Source organism: Bombina bombina, chromosome 3, assembly GCF_027579735.1.
Source record: "Bombina bombina isolate aBomBom1 chromosome 3, aBomBom1.pri, whole genome shotgun sequence".
Lineage (NCBI taxonomy): Eukaryota > Metazoa > Chordata > Amphibia > Anura > Bombinatoridae > Bombina > Bombina bombina.
The window spans coordinates 471,905,978-471,913,466 of NC_069501.1; the positions used below are offsets into that span (position 1 = coordinate 471,905,978).

The 7,489-nt window shown below is 45.0% G+C and overlaps 3 non-coding genes across 3 annotated transcripts; all 3 read right to left on the reverse strand.

Annotated features, from left to right (window-relative positions):
• Positions 1-3,706: 3,706 nt before the first annotated feature.
• On the reverse strand, positions 3,707-3,825 carry LOC128654893 (5S ribosomal RNA). The gene has a single exon (XR_008401539.1). It is a non-coding gene; the product is annotated as a 5S ribosomal RNA (ribosomal RNA).
• A 1,619-nt stretch (positions 3,826-5,444) lies between these two features.
• On the reverse strand, positions 5,445-5,563 carry LOC128654904 (5S ribosomal RNA). The gene has a single exon (XR_008401548.1). It is a non-coding gene; the product is annotated as a 5S ribosomal RNA (ribosomal RNA).
• Positions 5,564-7,143: 1,580 nt separating this feature from the next.
• LOC128655007 (5S ribosomal RNA) lies at positions 7,144-7,262 on the reverse strand. Its single transcript, XR_008401614.1, has one exon. It is a non-coding gene; the product is annotated as a 5S ribosomal RNA (ribosomal RNA).
• Positions 7,263-7,489: the final 227 nt, after the last annotated feature.

The following is a 7,489-nucleotide window of genomic DNA, read 5'->3' on the forward strand; positions in this document are numbered from 1 at the left end:
TGCTGGTAAGGTGCCGTTCCGTCACTTTTCATGAAAAAGCATTTTACAGGCCGGAACGGGTATTGGAACGTGGTTTCTGTGGATGGTTTGTGGTTGATTACACTTACCACATCTAGTTATGTGTGGCTGGTGAATTTGGTCTGTATATTTTGCTGGAAAGGTGCCGTTCCGTCACTTTTTATAAAAAAGTGTATTTTAGGCTGGAACAGATATCATAACGTGGTTTCTGTGGGTGGTTTGTGGCTGATTACACTTATAACATTTAGTGATGTGTAATTGGTGAATTTGGTGTATCTGGTTTGCTGGTAAGGTGCCGTTCCGTCACTTTTCACGAAAAAGCGTTTTACAGACCGGAACGGGTATTGGAACGTGGTTTCTGTGGATGGTTTGTGGTTGATTACACTTACCACATCTAGTTATTTGTGGCTGGTGAATTTGGTCTGTATATTTTGCTGGAAAGGTGCCGTTCCGTCACTTTTTATAAAAAAAAGTGTATTTTAGGCTGGAACAGATATCATAATGTGGTTTCTGTGGGTGGTTTGTGGCTGATTACACTTATAACATTTAGTTATGTGTAATTGGTGAATTTGGTGTATCTGGTTTGCTGGTAAGGTGCCGTTCCGTCACTTTTCACAAAAAAGCGTTTTACAGGCCGGAACGGTATTGGCACGTGGTTTATGTGGATGGTTTGTGGTTGATTACACTTACCACATCTAGTTATTTGTGGCTGGTGAATTTGGTCTGTATATTTTTCTGGAAAGGTGCCGTTCCGTCACTTTTTATAAAAAAGTGTATTTTAGGCTGGAACAGATATCATAACGTGGTTTCTGTGGGTGGTTTGTGGCTGATTACACTTATAACATTTAGTTATGTGTAATTGGTGAATTTGGTGTATCTGGTTTGCTGGTAAGGTGCCGTTCCGTCACTTTTCACGAAAAAGCATTTTACAGGCCGGAACGGGTATTGGAACGTGGTTTCTGTGTATGGTTTGTGGTTGATTACACTTACCACATCTAGTTTTTTGTGGCTGGTGAATTTGGTCTGTATATTTTGCTGGGTAGGTGCCGTTCCGTCACTTTTTATAAAAAAATGTATTAAAGGCCGGAAGAGATATCATAATGTGGTTTCTGTGGATGGTTTGTGGCTGATTACATTTATAATGTTTAGTCATGTGTGACTGATGAATTTGGTGTATCTGGTTTGCTGGTGAGGTGCTGTTCCGTCACTTTTCATGAAAAAGCATTTTACAAGCCGGAATGGATATTGGAACGTGGTTTCTGTGGATGGTTTGTGGTTGATTACACTTATCACATCTAGTTATGTGTAGCTGGTGAATTTGGTCTGTATATGTTGCTATGAAGGTGCCGTTCCGTCACTTTTTATAAAAAAGTGTATTAAAGGCCGGAACAGATACCATAATGTGGTTTCTGTGGATGGTTTGTGGCTGATTACACTTATAACATTTAGTCATGTGTGACTGGTGAATTTGGTGTATCTGGTTAGCTGCTAAGGTGCTGTTCCGTACCTTTTCATGAAAAAGTGTTTTACAGGCCGGAACGGGTATTGGAACGTGGTTTCTGTGGATGGTTTGTGGTGGATTACACTTATCACATCTAGTTATGTGTGGCTGGTGAATTTGGTCTGTATATTTTGCTGGTAAGGTGCCGTTCCGTCACTTTTCACGAAAAAGCATTTTACAGGCTGGAACGGGTATTGGAACGTGGTTTCTGTGGATGGTTTGTGGCTGATTACACTTATTACATTTAGTCACATGTGACTTGTGAATTTGGTGTATTTGGTTTTCTGGGAAGGTGCTGTTCCGGGCTGTTATGTTTGGTTCCGGACACTATTTTGGTAGTTAAAGGGTTAATTAATTATTATATCACAAATATTCTTGTTCCTAAAATTGTTCTCAAGAGTCTCTAATACATCCCATTATATTTTAAATCAATTTCCTTCATAAAAGGCCTGTTCCGGCCTGTTCCGTTCCGTTCCGGCTTTTACACCGTTCCGACTAAAATTAAATCAGGAAGGTGCTCCACGTATGCTATTATCCTGCCTATGGGACTTTGATTGAGGACTAGAGTATTGCAGTTTTTGCTGCCTAAGGGTTAACTGCTGCTGCTTAGTAAGGAGGAAGAGTTTAACCTGCTGTTAGTGTGGAGGAAGAGTTTCTCCGGTTCAGCAGTTCAGCTCCCTTAGAGACAACAGAGGTTTGATTTACAGCTTTGTAGTGCCTGGAGGTAGAGGGGGGTTACTAAGTTTTAGGCTGCTGTAAATCAAACCTCCGTTGTCTCTAACACCGGAGCAACTCATCCTCCTCACTAAGGTCAGCACTAAATCAGCAAAATACCAGAGCCTTTCAGGAAGTGCACGCACTGCAGATTCTTCTGAATTCTGAAACAAACCGCTCTAGATAGGAAGGGAGGGAGGAGGCTGTGCTGTTCATGCGTGAGTGGCATTGTGGGAAATGTAGTTTAGTAACCTAATGGCCTAGAAAGCCTCTAGTTGCACCAGTCTAAATTTAGGTGTGGGTGGATGCGGTTAGCGGCGGCCAGCAAGTGTAAGTGTGGCACAAATGTAACATGCAATTTTCGGACAGCTTGTCTCTCTTTCGGCCGAAATAGGATAGGCCCATTTTCGGCCGAAAATTTCGGTTGCTGAAATTTCGGTGCATGCCTAGTTTCAACATTTGGGTATCATGTCCCTTTAAGGCAAGAGGCTCATCTAGTCTCTGCCCTCGGCCTGTCTCACCAAAGGAGAAGCCACTGGGCCCAATTTCTTCTGCAAATGGCCTTGTGCGTGCAAACCCCAGGCATTCTTAAGCTCCACCGCTCTATTTGCTCCTACCACCTCTGCCGAAAGGCTTTCCCACGTACCTACTAGACTTTCCAGCAGAGCGTTAAGCTCCTTTTTTTTTCTTCATTTTTTTTTTTTATTCTGGATCTTTCACCTTCAGTTCATCACCTCTTGTTCTAGCGTGCCTGCTTTTCTGGGGAAATGCTTCTCTGCTCAACTACAGGAAACCAATTCAAACCTATTTCAATCGTCCGCAGGGCTCTGCTGACCTGAAAAACACGCATTCTTTCTCTCAGACACGCTCTTGCATCACCTCCACTTTTTCTTTTACTCACTTGTTGGTGTTTTTCGCGACAGCGCGCTTTCGGATATGGTGGGGTGGGGGAGGAGCGTCAGGCTTCTATCTTTTTCACCTCTCCAAAAAGGAAGATTTGCTTTTCTTTGAACCTGAGCAAGCGTTTTGTTATCTTGTGGCCATCTTGCAGTGCCTTCAGCTCCCTTCCTCCGGCCCAGGTGCGAGCTGTTCATTCTGACGAGACAGCCTGAGAGCAGCAGAAAGCCTAATAGGCCCAAACTCTTTTTTTTTTTTTTGTCTAGGAAAGAGGCGAGCTTATAAACTGGCTTCCCCCGGCAGCAGCCTCACCTGTTGAAAACGACTGGCCAAAAGAGGTGCTACTGCTGTAGTTGCCTTTGTTTTGAAATGTAGCTCTGTTAATTAATGCTTGAGAGTCGGCGTGCGATTTGCTGATTCCATGTTGCAGGCGCTTAGGGTTGTACTGTGCTGCTAAAAATGTGCGTTGCGTAAGAGCTTTGTAAGAGAAAGGCTGTGAGGAGAATGGTGTGTTAAGAGTGTAGAAAAGTGCATTGGAGCCAGCGCCTCCTGCTGGTGAAAGTTTGAAAAAGCAAAAGCCTACAGCACCTGGTATTCCCAGGCGGTCTCCCATCCAAGTACTAACCAGGCCCGACCCTGCTTAGCTTCCGAGATCAGACGAGATCGGGCGCATTCAGGGTGGTGTGGCCGTAGGCAGAGACAGGGCCTGCATTTACTCCTCTTGTAGTGCAGGCCTCTCCGGACACCTTCCTTTTTTTCTAAGCTGCTACTCCTGCCCTTCCGCACAAACAAGCATTTCTTCAGCTGCTCAGCAAGGAAACACTTTCACACCGTTCCCTCTTCTGCTACTTTCAGAACTACTTTACTTTACAGCTGCCTGTCACCACCTTACAAACACCCTTTTCTCTTAAAGGGACATAATACTTATATGCTAAATCACCTGAAAGTGATGCAGCATAACTGCAAAAAGCTGACAGGAGAATATCACCTGAACATCCCTATGTAAAAAAGAAAGATATTTGACCTAACAATTCTAAACTTCCTTAAACTGAAGAGGGAAATAACACGAGTATGCATGGTGCGCGCTCCCTTGCAGCTCGCGGAAAAGGCATACTGATTTGCAGCTTAAAGTTCTTTACAATAGGCTGTGAATAATTAGGACATTTTGAGGTAAAATATCTTTCTTTTTTACATAGAGATGTTCAGGGGATATTTTCTAGTCAGCTTTTTACAGCTATGCTGCATCACTTTCAAGTGTTTCAACATTTGGGTATCATGTCCCTTTAAGGCAAGAGGCTCCTCTAGTCTCTGCCCTCGGCCTGCCTCACCAAAGGAGAAGCCACTGGGCCCAATTTCTTCTGCAAATGGCCTTGTGCGTGCAAACCCCAGGCATTCTTAAGCTCCACCGCTCTATTTGCTCCTACCACCTCTGCCGAAAGGCTTTCCCACGTACCTACTAGACTTTCCAGCAGAGCGTTAAGCTCCTTTTTTTTTCTTCATTTTTTTTTTTTATTCTGGATCTTTCACCTTCAGTTCATCACCTCTTGTTCTAGCGTGCCTGCTTTTCTGGGGAAATGCTTCTCTGCTCAACTACAGGAAACCAATTCAAACCTATTTCAATCGTCCGCAGGGCTCTGCTGACCTGAAAAACACGCATTCTTTCTCTCAGACACGCTCTTGCATCACCTCCACTTTTTCTTTTACTCACTTGTTGGTGTTTTTCGCGACAGCGCGCTTTCGGATATGGTGGGGTGGGGGAGGAGCGTCAGGCTTCTATCTTTTTCACCTCTCCAAAAAGGAAGATTTGCTTTTCTTTGAACCTGAGCAAGCGTTTTGTTATCTTGTGGCCATCTTGCAGTGCCTTCAGCTCCCTTCCTCCGGCCCAGGTGCGAGCTGTTCATTCTGACGAGACAGCCTGAGAGCAGCAGAAAGCCTAATAGGCCCAAACTCTTTTTTTTTTTTTTGTCTAGGAAAGAGGCGAGCTTATAAACTGGCTTCCCCCGGCAGCAGCCTCACCTGTTGAAAACGACTGGCCAAAAGAGGTGCTACTGCTGTAGTTGCCTTTGTTTTGAAATGTAGCTCTGTTAATTAATGCTTGAGAGTCGGCGTGCGATTTGCTGATTCCATGTTGCAGGCGCTTAGGGTTGTACTGTGCTGCTAAAAATGTGCGTTGCGTAAGAGCTTTGTAAGAGAAAGGCTGTGAGGAGAATGGTGTGTTAAGAGTGTAGAAAAGTGCATTGGAGCCAGCGCCTCCTGCTGGTGAAAGTTTGAAAAAGCAAAAGCCTACAGCACCTGGTATTCCAGAAAAAGCAAAAGCCTACAGCACCTGGTATTCCCAGGCGGTCTCCCATCCAAGTACTAACCAGGCCCGACCCTGCTTAGCTTCCGAGATCAGACGAGATCGGGCGCATTCAGGGTGGTGTGGCCGTAGGCAGAGACAGGGCCTGCATTTACTCCTCTTGTAGTGCAGGCCTCTCCGGACACCTTCCTTTTTTTCTAAGCTGCTACTCCTGCCCTTCCGCACAAACAAGCATTTCTTCAGCTGCTCAGCAAGGAAACACTTTCACACCGTTCCCTCTTCTGCTACTTTCAGAACTACTTTACTTTACAGCTGCCTGTCACCACCTTACAAACACCCTTTTCTCTTAAAGGGACATAATACTTATATGCTAAATCACCTGAAAGTGATGCAGCATAACTGCAAAAAGCTGACAGGAGAATATCACCTGAACATCCCTATGTAAAAAAGAAAGATATTTGACCTAACAATTCTAAACTTCCTTAAACTGAAGAGGGAAATAACACGAGTATGCATGGTGCGCGCTCCCTTGCAGCTCGCGGAAAAGGCATACTGATTTGCAGCTTAAAGTTCTTTACAATAGGCTGTGAATAATTAGGACATTTTGAGGTAAAATATCTTTCTTTTTTACATAGAGATGTTCAGGGGATATTTTCTAGTCAGCTTTTTACAGCTATGCTGCATCACTTTCAAGTGTTTCAACATTTGGGTATCATGTCCCTTTAAGGCAAGAGGCTCATCTAGTCTCTGCCCTCGGCCTGCCTCACCAAAGGAGAAGCCACTGGGCACAATTTCTTCTGCAAATGGCCTTGTGCGTGCAAACCCCAGGCATTCTTACGCTCCACCGCTCTATTTGCTCCTACCACCTCTGCCGAAAGGCTTTCCCACGTACCTACTAGACTTTCCAGCAGAGCGTTAAGCTCTTTTTTCTTCATTTTTTTTTTTATTCTGGATCTTTCACCTTCAGTTCATCACCTCTTGTTCTAGCGTGCCTGCTTTTCTGGGGAAATGCTTCTCTGCTCAACTACAGGAAACCAATTCAAACCTATTTCAATCGTCCGCAGGGCTCTGCTGACCTGAAAAACACGCATTCTTTCTCTCAGACACGCTCTTGCATCACCTCCACTTTTTCTTTTACTCACTTGTTGGTGTTTTTCGCGACAGCACGCTTTCGGATATGGTGGGGTGGGGGAGGAGCGTCAGGCTTCTATCTTTTTCACCTCTCCAAAAAGGAAGATTTGCTTTTCTTTGAACCTGAGCAAGCGTTTTGTTATCTTGTGGCCATCTTGCAGTGCCTTCAGCTCCCTTCCTCCGGCCCAGGTGCGAGCTGTTCATTCTGACGAGACAGCCTGAGAGCAGCAGAAAGCCTAATAGGCCCAAACTCTTTTTTTTTTTTTGTCTAGGAAAGAGGCGAGCTTATAAACTGGCTTCCCCCCGGCAGCAGCCTCACCTGTTGAAAACGACTGGCCAAAAGAGGTGCTACTGCTGTAGTTGCCTTTGTTTTGAAATGTAGCTCTGTTAATTAATGCTTGAGAGTCGGCGTGCGATTTGCTGATTCCATGTTGCAGGCGCCTAGGGTTGTACTGTGCTGCTAAAAATGTGCGTTGCGTAAGAGCTTTGTAAGAGAAAGGCTGTGAGGAGAATGGTGTGTTAAGAGTGTAGAAAAGTGCATTGGAGCCAGCGCCTCCTGCTGGTGAAAGTTTGAAAAAGCAAAAGCCTACAGCACCTGGTATTCCCAGGCGGTCTCCCATCCAAGTACTAACCAGGCCCAACCCTGCTTAGCTTCCAAGATCAGACGAGATCGGGCGCATTCAGGGTGGTGTGGCCATAGGCTATTGTTGCCACCCGTCCCTTAAAATACAGAACACTTATAAGTTATACATGCTGCAGGGTGTGCAGGGAGGAATATGAATAGTGCTGTCTAGAAACACAATAGATGTTCCTCCTTGCACACCCTGCAGCATGTGTAACTCATAAGTGTCCAGGAAAACATGGCTGAGGTGGCAACCCTACCGTAGGCAGAGACGGGGCCTGCATTTACTCCTCTTGTAGTGCAGGCC